This window comes from Dermacentor albipictus, chromosome 7, assembly GCF_038994185.2.
Source record: "Dermacentor albipictus isolate Rhodes 1998 colony chromosome 7, USDA_Dalb.pri_finalv2, whole genome shotgun sequence".
NCBI lineage: Eukaryota > Metazoa > Arthropoda > Arachnida > Ixodida > Ixodidae > Dermacentor > Dermacentor albipictus.
In genome coordinates, this window is record NC_091827.1 from 35086511 (window position 1) to 35099755 (window position 13245).

The following is a 13245-nucleotide window of genomic DNA, read 5'->3' on the forward strand; positions in this document are numbered from 1 at the left end:
AGTAGTTCGGATCAAAATACCTCTTTGCAATGCTTCAGTGCCTTTCGGGACTGTTGAGCAAGGGCAACATTGACGACCCTTGATAATTGTCCTTTCAGCATAGGAAGGTTGCTCGGGTCATGGAATAACTCATCGTTACAGCGGTCAGCTCTGAGAGCTTCAATGAACATTTTTTTTCTGTGAAAGTGACATTGTATTTATATGTCAATACATTGTGTGTCCCTGTGTGTTATATTGTCGCGGCATTCTATGAGGGTTAAGGATCGATTAGTGCGCGCCTTTCTATATTGGCTACTGTATTAAGCATTATTACGAAATGTGCTTTACTGCCGAACCGTTTGTTCGTTTGTTTTATGCATCACCTCGCATTGCCATCTTCCTTTGCTCATTACACAATCTATTGCCTATGGAGAAACCGGCGCCACAACAAAATTGCCAATATTTCTTATGCCATCGGAATAAATCACTCACTCAGGTACGTCTGTATAAAAAATTGTCACATTCACTTGTCCGAACTTCGTCGCACATCTTTTCTTATAGAAAAATTGTAACTGCGGCGTTGCATGAAACAAGTTCTCCCCTTCGCACGTGCTACCGACACTGGGGGTGGTATTCTCGGACATCACTCGGCGATACCATATTGTCACGTAGCAGTGACGGTGAAGACCGTCACTGCTACGTGACATATGTACCGGACGCCCCCGACAAGCCGTAATCCAAACCCAGACCGCAAAGACAAACAAGTACACGTGTCAATATATCGCTTTCTCGTGACGTTGTACAGGGCAACGTGACTAGATGTACAGGGCGCGTTGGATGATTCGAACGGTTTTGGTCGACCAGCCAATCGGCGCGCATTGAAAATGGTATCTCCGGAAGTGATCGAGCGTACGTACCCTGGCTTGATCGTAACTCGAGGCACCTTAAGGTGCGAGAATATACGGGAATATAGTTGCTGGCGGTTAGCGCGGGTTCTCGTGATCCGCAGAATGCCCACCACACCATGTAGTAAGGCTTAGTTACATGTATGCAGACCGGTGCTTGGAAGAATAGCGGCACTTTCGATGTTGCATAAATCAAATCTATTGGTTCCAGAAAATGTGTTGCATATGATTCAGTCTTCTCGAAGACGCAAAACGTGTACAGCATTATATTTCTGTTTGCCATCACCCTGAGAGGGATACTGAAGAGAAATAAGTTTTATCAGGCAAAACCCCAAAACTCTATTTCTGTTAATATCGCGGTAATAGGTCGATTATTAAAAGAGAAAACGAACGTCGAGAGGGGAGTTTTTCGCACCCAAAGTACGCAAAAGGTGTACGCAGGGCGCGGGGCTTCCGGTGCGCAAAGACGCTTAGGTGCGCTATTGCTGAAACCACTCAAAGTTCGCATGTCTTGAATTTCGCGCTGAAACCCTAGCGCCGGTACGTTGCTGTGACGTCATGAATATTAAGTTATTCATTCGTGTTTAGATTGTCGCGGATCAGTAAACGTTTTTTTAATATTGGCACGAGCTGAGCTTCAGATCTTTTTAAAAAAATTACAATATAATATGGTAGTCCGTTCCTTTTTAACCGATAAAACATCGACTAGGCTTGAGCAAACGCCTTACGATTTCGTGACGTTTCGACGAGCTGGTGGCAAAAATCCAAGGCACCGTCGCCACCCGCCTTTCCTGGCTATAGCGAGTGTTATTCTGGATCTAGAAATCGTCAAATATTGACTAATCTTTAATGGTGGCAATTTGAGCCAATCAGAGAGGCCGTGGAAGGCCTCTGGGCCAATCAGTGCTGACAAGATGGCGAATTCGACGACCTCCACAATAGCAACCCCAAGCCTCGCGATCATCTTGAAGGGGCAGCGCAATATGACGGAGACAGAAGGCAGGAACACACAGGACAGCGCTTCCTGCCTTCTGTCTTCAAGATGTTCAACCAGTACCACCTCGCCCAAATGTCGATCCTCTCGATCATGGCGTCACCACACATATGCGTCTCTCGCGGAAGCCGAAACTGAAACTTGTTCGTTCAAACAACACTCTTAAAACGGTTGCACCCTTTGGGGTGTATATTTGTCCCACAACAGTAATCGTCATCTGCCTTGCTTGCGTTTCCTTTCCTGAAAACTCGGCGCTCGCTACTTTCCTGTCGAGAATGCTGCGTCACACTGATAACGCGCATGCCGTTCGTGACTGGGAAGTACCGGGCTCGCCGCGTTAGAGAAAGGAAACGCGGGCAAGACGGATGACGATTATTGTTGTGGGACAAGATAAGCCCCAAAGGGTGTAAATTTTTCTAAGAGTGTACAGTGTAAAACAAAAATTACACCCTTTGGGTTGTATCTTGCCACACAACGATAAATGTCATATCTTGTCCGCATTTCCTTTCTTTAATGCTGCGAGGCCGCTACTTCCCAGTGACGAACAGCATACGCGTTATCAGCATGACATAGCATTCCCGACAGGAAAGTGGCGGGCGCGGCGTTTTCGAGAAAGGAAACGCAAGCAAGGCACATGACGATTATCGTTGTGTGGCAGATATGCACCCCAAAAGGTGTACCTCTCAGTATACAACACTCTTAGAAATATTTACACCCTTTGGGGCTTATCTTGTCCCACAACAATAATCGTCATCTGTCTTGCCCGAGTTTCCTTTCTTGAAAGCTCGGCGCTCGCTATTTTCCTTTCGAGAAGCTGCGTCACACTGATAACGCGCATGCCGTTCGTGACTGGGAAGTACCGGGCTCGCAGCGTTAAAGAAAGGAAACGCGGGCAAGACAGATGACGATTATTGTTGTGGGACAAGATACGCCCCAAAGGGTGTAAATATTTTTAAGAGTGAAGGTAAGCAATTGAGTGACAAGTCGAATATATGTCATGCCAGTACTCTAACAGGGCTCTCGACTATCCACCCCATAGTTACACTGCAGTTTAGGCGCCGATGTTTAGCTTCGACCACCGAATGATGGAACTGACTATGGTGTTTTGACGCACCGTTAGTGGTGTGCTTAAGCACGACGCTGAAAAGAGTGCGATCTCCCTTCACGAGCGTGCATACTGCCTCATTGGCACTCGATGTCAACGATTCTCCCCTCTTGCTTCAAGTACTCCAATGAGTGGCCTGCAATCAATTGGGGGGGCGGAGTATGCCGTAAACTCTGCGCGCGTCTCTGTTCACCGCGTTGCCTTCGAGCGTCGAAAAAAGTGCAGCGCGGCGGGCATCGATCTGAAGCCGGGAAGGGAGGCCCCGTTAATCGAAGCTCCCCTCCTGCGATACTCCCTCCCTCCCTCTGCTTCCGTCCTCTCCTCTCCTCAGTCATCTAGCTTGCCGTATCGACCGGCTTGGCTCGGCTGCCGTCGTAGCCCGAGCCAGGACGCTCGAGGAGAGAGCGAGAAAAGTCGGAGGCGATGGCGAGACCCGCTCGGCGGCGCCGGTTGTGTAAAGAAGGGCACCATGGGTGCGCCATCGCGGCGCGTAGCAACCCGCGTGCGCCTTGAGTTGCATCCGATGCACGTGCGACGGGACGTCATTCTTTGCTCCCTCGTTTCTTGGAAGTCAAATTCGAGTTAGCTCTTCAAGGTAGTGCTGACATGACGTTCTCGACTCATCCTGCAACTACATCTTCGCGTTAAATGAACGTCCAAGCCCACTAAATCACCGAAAAGGATGGATGGATGGATGGATGGATGGATGGATGTTATGAGCGTCCACTTTGGAACGTGGCGGTGGCTTCCGCCACCAAGCTCTTGCTATTATACTGCCGAATGTCCTACCTAGGTTAAACAAGAAAAAAAGAAACGCTATGAACTCCCACAACCAAATTTTCTGATCCCCTATGGCGAACCTTGCTTTTGTACGTCTCGGTTTTTTCGTTTCCCAACTTTTTTTTTCCACCAATCCTCCAATCGCCTCTTACTAATCCTTACTGCGGACATGTTTACTTTTCCACTGCTCTCGCTGAACCCAATGGTTTCAAGGAGGCCAGTGGCGCCTAAATCGACCTGGCGTAGGAGCGCCCTCTAATATGTGCTGGGAGATTTGTTTCTAAGAACCAGGGCCGACGCTCTTGTAAAGGCTCATTCCCACTACAGACCAACACGACACCGATTTCGGTCTGCCGACTGTCGGTGACAGCGTTCTTTTTTTCCCCTTCGTGTCGGCGCCTCTGTCACACTGAGCCGACGCCGACAATCTGCCGACGGTCGGCGGAGTGCTCGCTGTCGGTACAGTGGGACAGAGGCCGAAGGAAAAAAAAAACGCTGTCGCCGACAGTCGGCAGACCGAAATCGGTGTCGTGTTGGTCTGCAGTGGGAATGAGCCTTAACGGTTCGGAAAGCGAACCATTCGCACACCGCGGGCACGTGCCCTCCTCTTCTCCCGAAATTTCTTTCACATAACGTGGGCGTGCCAGAAGATAGACGTGGTACCCGTTATGCCAAACCCGAGTGCGGAGCAATGGGAGGGAGTGCTCTCCAGCGATCGCCAAGTCGACCAAGAAGGTCTGATTCGGCGAGCACAACTGGCAGCAGCATCCAGCGGAGCCCTGGACTAAGGGCAACCGACCGTTGTGCTAGAAGATTCCATCCGAAGACCGCAGAAGACCAGCGAATCTAGAGCTGATAAAGTTTTTCACTCACTCACTCACTCACTCACTCACTCACTCACTCACTCACTCGCTCACTCACTCACTCACTCACTCACTCACTCACTCACTCACTCACTCACTCACTCACTCACTCACTCACTCACTCACTCACTCAGTACGCGGCCTGCCCAGCCTTCCACTAACCTTCGCAGCGGAAGTGACGTGTTAACTCGGACGGCGCGGGAGCCTGTAAACACTGTTGTGGAACGACACCATGGTAATAAAGTTTCTCAACAAAGGAGGTCTAAATACAGCTCAAAATTACGCTGGGCTTCAAGCTCGGCACGATGTCCAGATGCTATGCCGCTGCACTATATTTGTGTGGTGCAAACGGTTTCTGGACGACCAGACGGCAGTGGGAGAAGACCCCCTCCTCGCAACACAGAAGACCCCCTCCTCGCAATGTACGGCGCTACCCCGACAGGTGGCGCGCCGAGCGCGCATTGGGGCTGTGCGGGGACCGGTGCGAGGCTCGTCGCCGCCCGGTTGTCCGTGCTGATCACGACGTTCCGAGACACCGAGTTCTTTGGTTCGTTCCGCTTGCTCAGGCGCATGTTTCGTTGCCGCGCCGAACGCTGCGTTGCTCGACGCTCACCGCGTGATTGGTGGGTGCAAAGTCCGATGCGGGGCGATCGCTGCGCCGTAGCGCATTGTCTTACACCCCTTGGCGGGTCGACGGGAACGCTTTCGCGTTCCACTCTTGAAGGCGAAGCTTAAGCGTCCTCCAATTTTTGTGCCAAGGAAATGCAGGCGAGTTCACGCGTAGGACACTGATCAGGCTGTAACAGACGGAGCAGAACTCGCAGGGCAAGCAGCCGGCAGCGGACAGACACGGATAGCAACGCGAAACCACCGCGAGAGCGTGGTTGGCCAAGCGCCGCGCGGCAGAGTTCTGTACTGCCCGACCAGAAGAACGAACCAAGAAGGGACTGCAAGGACCTAGTAACCCGTAATGGTGGCCGTAGAACGTGACAAACGTACCACACTCGGCCGCAAAATACGGACTGTGCTAAGTACCTTCTTTCTACTGGGGGCAAATCAAACCCTTGAACATCTTGAATATTTCGTCGTAGATCTTCAAGAATTGAGAGCCGTTCACAGATGGAAAGAGGACTTGGCACCTTTGAAGGCGCCGCGTCACGGAACCGTTGTCAGATGGGAAGAGGACTTCGCACCTTTGAAGGCGCCGCGTCCATGAGCGTTCATGCACTCATCAACCCAGCATCATTCGATACATTGACCCCGGTTCCCCCCCTCAACGCGGGTTGACAGGGCGGGGGGCTTTGGTTCGGGCCAACGGTCCTTCCCGGACAAGGGGGCTGTTGTGATGCAGCAACACAGGGTTACTGCACTCAACACACAAACAGCCATGTCGGTCTTACAGGACACAAGCCTGACTGACCCTCGGACTGCCTTGACGCAAAAAAGGCCAAGGCTTGCAACACTGGAGAGCACCAAAGCCGTCCGCGGAGCAGCGCGACCACCCAAGGGTGCGCCATCACCGGTTCGAGCTCCGGGTTCCACTGAACCAAACAAAACCCCGTAGATCGACTGTCACACACGGCCGAGTCGAGCGACCTTAGGAGCATGCATCATAACTTAATGGATAGCTTTCCACCTGCCTCATCAAAAATCACCGCAGGACGGGCCCACACTTCGAGAAACTTCTCGAAGTGGAAGATGGAGCCAGACTTCCTTCCGTACTTTCGCAAGCACTTCGTGAAGGCCCGGTGCCCAACCCCCGAAAATTGCATCGCGGCGTGCCAGCCAAACTTGGTAGGAGCACTCGGCGAGGAGAAGCACGAACTGGTTGATCGCCTGATTAGGCAAGGGGTGCAAAAATCGAACTGTCTGATAAGGAACGCCTGGGAGATTAAAAAGACTAGCAATCCTGCGGAGAAGCGCTGCAGGAAGCAAACACTGCGCAAAGCATGAACCGAGTCTTCACGAGCGCCACAGAACGGGCACACTCCACTAGCCGGAACGGCTGTGAAGGGCCTGTAGCCCAACGGCAGGCACCCTCGCGCCAGGCGGTACATGAACGTGGCTCGCCTAGCGTCGAGGAAACTGGCCGTGATGAGCTTCCAGTTTGGCCTGTGAATGGACAGGTCATACATTTGGCAATGCGGGGGGAGGCCTGGGCTGAGGATGTCTACTAATTCATGGAGTGGAGTTGAAACTACGTCGATGTCGGGGCGAACCGTGCGGAGGCTTACCAAAGAGTTGGCAGCCGCCGCATAAATGGTGGACGGGGTACCTGAGCGAGAAACACAGCGGGAAAATGTGCTCTGCGAAAACAAGCGGAGTCGGGTGCTAAGGAAAAACGAGGTAAAGCTTCGAGTCAGGAGCATATCCGAGTTAAGAGCGACCTGGGTCCATCTGACATGTAGTGCAGTAGCCACGATGCCCAGGTCGGGAATTCCGAGTCCTCCCTTATCCCTGGGCAACTTGAGCACCCGCCTAGCTGCTACACAACCATTTGTACAGTTCCAAAGGAAGCGAAAGAGGACCCTCTCCAAGATAAGCTTGGTTCGGGTTGGAACAGGAGAAACACACGCCACATACGTCAGGAATGAAAACAGAAGTGAGCGCAGGATTGTCGCTCGAGCAGTCAATGGGCATGACAACGCGCTGAATTCTTGAATCCTGGTTTCAAGCTTCTCCTTAGCCTGTTGCCAGTTTTCAGGAGAGAGACCATCTGGTTCGAATTGGAAGCCTAGAATGTGCAGCCGCGTTTTCACGGGGTGACCAGGAACGGGCTGCGGAGTGGACAGAGTGGAGTTCAAGTACATGGTTGCACTTTTCTACCTATTCAACCTTGCACCGCTCGCTCTGCAGTAAGTGTCCGTGACCTCCAAGACGCCGCAGGCTGATGCGTCGTCCGGGACGACAATGGACAAGTCATCCGCGTAGGCAAAAAGTGCAGCCAGAGGGGAACCTGGAGGGAGGAGGAACCTGCCAATTCTGCTGTCACAGGACAACCTCTGCAGAAGCGGTTCAAAAGCGAGTACGTAGAGGGCAGGTGAGAGGGGGTACCCCTGCCGTACACCACGTCCCACAATGAACGCCTCCGAGACGCGGTCCCGTATGACAACAGCAGAAGTCGGTCGAGAATACAAAGCTTGGACCATCTGCCGAAAACCCACACTAAAACCAGCCTCTTCCAAAACACGGAAAAGGTACCTATGGTTAATGATGTCGAAAGCCTTCTGATCAAAGGAGCAAAGAATACCTGGAAGTTTCCTGGTGTTTGCCCACAGGAGAAGGTCCCTCACTGCTAAACCGTGAAGCCGAGTAGAGCGCCCCTGTACACTACATGTCTGGTACGGACCCAAAACAGTGCTGAGCGCTGGTGTGAGTCGCGTACGCAGGCACTTTGCTATGAGCTTATAATCGTAGTTCAGAAGCGTGATTGGACGCCATGCTCTCAGATCGGTGCTCCTCGACTCGTCCTCACAAAGGAGAGTGATTAGCCCCTCTCGTTGAGACGCTGACAAAGTCCCTTCACTGAGCAGCCTGTTCACCAGTGATGTGAACGGCTTCCGTAACACTGTCCAAAATTTAAGATAAAATTCGACTGTAAGACCATCGTAAGACCATCCGATCCTGGACAGCGATTACACTTCATAGACTTGAAGGCCGAAAACAGCTCGTCCTCAACTATGGCTCAATCGCAGACTTGCGGCGGCTCAGCTGGTAAAGCAAGCTGGAGAGGCAACTGTGCGTTTAGAAAAAAAGTTTGTTATGACCAGAGACGATTCGATCACTGAATCATAATCACGGCACACTTTCACCGGGACGATAACATGTAAGAAACGAAATACAGCACGCTTTCAAAGTAATGTCCGAGTGCTCACGCATGAACATACAGATACATATACCCACGGAGAGACACAGTTATGCTATGTTCAGACTACGTTCGTAAGGCGCCGATTTTTCGTAACATACGTAAGCGGAAGCGCAACAAGCGTATGCGTCTAGTTCAGACTGCGAACGTAAAGGTACCAACGTGCGCAATTCTCGCAAAAATCGTTGGTGAGAGTGTTGAAGGGTCGGCAACATTTACGACTGTTATGTTACGACCGTTGCGACACAGCCAATGACGTCGATAAGCTTTCGGCTTTCAACAACCGGTGACGACACTTCCGTCCTCCCGTCTGCAGACAGCTCCGGGCGCGGGAAGTGCCATTCCGCCATTCCGTGCGCACGATTGGCTGTGTTCGTGAAAATTTTTGCAGTGTGCCTTGCGAGACTGTTTTCAGTTCATCTGGTTTATCCGCCGAGGAAATCGATGGCCACAGATGCGTGCTCCGAACTTCGATGAGTGGTCTCATTAGGTTTTCAAGGAAGCGGAACTGCTGGGGCGACATGCGCATGATGTTATGAAACATCGCAGCGTCACCAACTCGGAGCTTGGCGAAAAGGTTGTGAAAATCGCCGTCCGTGGCCCTGTCGAAAAATACTTGCCGCACCCAAACCCTTCTGCGTCGCCTTCGTCGTCTTTGGGCGATTGAATACATGACTATAAGTTTGTTTTGAGCGTGAATTTCTTCGATCTCGGCCAGCGCTCGCATGTTGGCAGGAGCCATATTGGACCGCTGGTGACGTCCATTCTGCAGCTCCAAATTTGATTGGCCTGTTGTAAAAGCCGTAATTTAAGCAGCAGTAAATGTGAACAAAGGTGCCGGCTTAACTGCCGTAACGTTTTTTACAGCCGTTACGTTCGATACGCCAAAAGAGCTGTTACGCGCGTTACGACCGTAGTGTGAACATAGCATTACACGTGATGGAAAGGAAATTTATTCACCCGTAGGCACACTTACAAGAGTGGTAGGAACGAAAAGTACAGTATGAGGTACATCACATGTAATACATATACTTGATGTGAACGTGATCTCACGCTGACGAACAGTTTTGAGGTAGACAACAAGCAGGTGCTCGTTGGTCCCCATACCTTTTTACAGAACCAAGTTAAGTACGCTAGTTACTTCACAAAAGAGTTACATAAAAAAAATCTTCTGAGTTCTTCCTAATGTTTATTCACATAGTCACTCAAGCTATAACTTCTAGCACGTTGAAGTGTTATTTGTCATTTTCGATAGCAACGTTCAAAAGGCAGATACAAGGCACTTGATTGTCGTCTTTTGGCGCTGAAACAGGGTACCCTGCTCAACGCCCGCGGCCTGTGAGTTCCGCGGCTCGAGAGATGGCGCCACGCTGCGTGACCAAGCTATGACCAAGTCGGCAGCGTCTGGCGCGCAGTCGATTGCTGTTTGGCCGAGACGGCGCTTGCAGTGACAATTAGTCCAAAGCAGGTTCGTGTGCTTTGGTGTGGTTGGGTGTGCCCTTGCGAACATGCAGTATTTTAATGTTTTAGTATTGTGGCTAGTATCATCTCCAACCAATCTGCTTTGCCGGCGGCAGCCATGTCATACTCTCAATTACGGGAGCGCTATGATTTTAATCGCGAATCATTTCTTGACGAACACTTGACACTTTGACAGTATCTATCTATCTATCTATCTATCTATCTATCTATCTATCTATCTATCTATCTATCTATCTATCTATCTATCTATCTATCTATCTATCTATCTATCTATCTATCTATCTATCTATCTATCTATCTATCTATCTGTCTGTCTGTCTGTCTGTCTGTCTGTCTGTCTGTCTGTCTGTCTGTCTATCTATCTATCTATCTATCTATCTATCTATCTATCTATCTATCTATCTATCTATCTATCTATCTATCTATCTATCTAGTCACCTACGTCTTGGTAATCTCATGGTCGTTTCGTTAACTTGATATATACCATAATTGGCATAGTGTGACAAGAGTGTATGACGACCATAAATGATAGGTCATGGCATGAACGTCATGACATGCGTGTCATGTAGATCATGAAAGAGTGTGCTGTTGCTCTCATAGTCGTTTCAAGGTAAATATACCTGGTAGCGAAGCTTCCATAGGAGCCCACACGTTCAAAACATGGCGGTCCATCGCCGGGTCATGTGGCTTAGCGCCATCTGTATGTGGTGGGAACACTTCCGGCGGAAGAAAAAATAACGTGACGCCATGTCCGTTAAAAGCAGAAGTGACGTCATTTTGTTTTCGAAGGCGCGAAATTTGTTTTGTTGTTCTTCCTTTGGAGCTATATATTCAAATGCCCCGCCATTCGACTTGATGGGCGTTTCGAGCTTTCAGCGTGGAAAGCGATGCAGGAAAAGGCCAGCCGTACGGTTGTCGAAATCGCATCCCTGCGCAGAACATACTTTCTTTGGAGGCCGGTGTAGAGTGCTGATCCTATTGTCGGATGCCTAGTCCGTCGGGCAGCGCAGTCGCACAAAAACTACACAATTATCTGGCGGTCGTAACTCACTACTTTGGACTGAACAGATTAAGAAGCAATGAAGCTACCCGCGTCACCACATTCAGACAAACTTCGACAAGCAAGAAAGCACAAATTGTGAGGGGGGCGTATTTCAACAGGTGATACGAGTGCGCCTATCTGCCGATTTCAAGACGTGCATTGCACTGCGAGTGATAGTGGCGTCAACGCCCCCTGTAGCGATGGGCGCTGAAAAGAAATGCATTTATTATTAATAATAAAATTAAACGTATTTATTTAACTCATCACGAATATATAAAATTGACCAGGAATTTTGTTTTCGTTGAATGAATCTAACTGTGTCTCGTTTGAATTAAAAAACACGTTTTTCTTTCCCAATGTTTGTTCCCTCCAAACATAGTCGCGCTTCGATCGCTGCTCCCATAACCCCCCATGCTGATGTCGGTGACAATCTGTACTGAACCGCTTTTCGCCCGAAGCTTCGCGACCTATTTGAATCGACCTTGGTCGTTTCGTTAACTTGGTAGGCTCCCCCCCCGCACACTATAGGATCAATTCTCAAAGGGCGTGGGATCTACCGGCTTTTCAAAGCAAAGCTTTCTTTGCCTCTTCCTTCGACTTTCCCACTGCTGCTGCTGTGGGCTGCAGTCGCGACCACCGCATCGGGGGGTGGTTCAGAGCGTGTATATAGATGACAGTGCGAGTAAGAGAGACAAGGCGACGGGAGAAACTCGTTTTCACCCAACCACGATGGATGGATGGAAGGTAGGAGCGTCCCCTTTGAAACGGGGTGATGGCAGTTGGCACCATGCTCAGCTTTTTATTTTTTATGCGAAGCATATTACTAGAGCTCAACCCAGCTCCTCAGGCGCGGCGGTGTCGCCTTCAATACCACGTGACACCATGACGTCACGACAGAGGAGAAACAGGGCTCCAACTCGCGTCGTCACTCGCGGCGTCGCGGCGGTATATAAGCAGCTGCGCTTGCCTCTGCTAGACACTCACGAGGTGAGATGCCTCCTGGAGACAGAGCTGCTCGTTGGAATGAGAAGCGAAGGTTGCGGCGTGCTACAGAGGCTGTTTCTAGGTGGCTTTGCTACGGCGCAGCGACTACGCGCCCCGCATCGGACGCGGTGAGCGTCGAGCAACGCAGCGTTCGGCGCGACAACGAAATGTGCGCCTGAGCAAGCGCCGCACGTCTGAGCCGACGCCGACGACACCGGCTTTTCTGCGACACGAGTTCCTACGCTGTCGCGTTAAAATAAAGGATAGTATGCTTCGCATCCTGGGCTTAACCTTAGCTATGCCACAGCCAGTTTTTTTAACTGGGTTGTAAGTTATTAAAATTCGCCATTTTCTTCAAATACTATTCTTACACTTTTAACTTTATGTCGCCTCTCTGCTTTTGAGCCACGTCGAATGTCCAAAATGCCCTCTGGAGCTGCCTGGCCGTTGCCACATTAGCCGCTTGACAGCTGTAATTATCCGTGACTCCCCTCGGAAGCATTGCAGAAACTGCAGCGCATCCCTTTCCACTAACTAACGTGCGAGGCCAGAGGGGTCCAGATAGAACTGTAGAGAGGTGAAAAAGGAGAGGGATAAGATGCATTTCCAATAAAAGAGAGTGGGGAGGTGACGTGAGAGGGCAAAGAAACCCCACTACTATACGACAGCGGTTGCGGGGAAACAGGCTAAGCTCAAGTTCAAGACACGGTACAGTACATTGCTGCTAGTTCTGAAAAATAAACGCCATGTAAATATGTGAAGCGGGCAACTTACGCAGGGCGTGCAGAAACAGAGCCGCATTAATTCGCACCGCAGAGTCCAGGAGACAAAACGGAAGCGGTCGACCGTCAAATCAACACTTCTGTGGCCAAAAAAAGTGAGGCGTGCAGACAGGACACAAGAGTAGAGAAGTGGAAGAAATTAATCCGGAGTCCGCCACTACGGCTTGCCTCATAATCCGAGAGTGGTTCTGTAACGCACAGCCCCATAATCCGATTCAGGTTTAGTACTTCTGCAACAATGCGATGTGTCATGTGAGGACATGACAACGCTCAACTTTCTCATAAGTTATAAAATGTGGCGCACAATAACGCCTCAAGCAAACACCTCTCCCCGTGTGTTCTGTGTACTACGTAGACAAACAGCAGTGGTGCACGCAAAGTAATGTTTAACAACAACTTACCACTCTTGTCTTAGCCTAAACGTTGAATAAATTAAGTTTTAGCCGTCAGCATCACCGCTAATT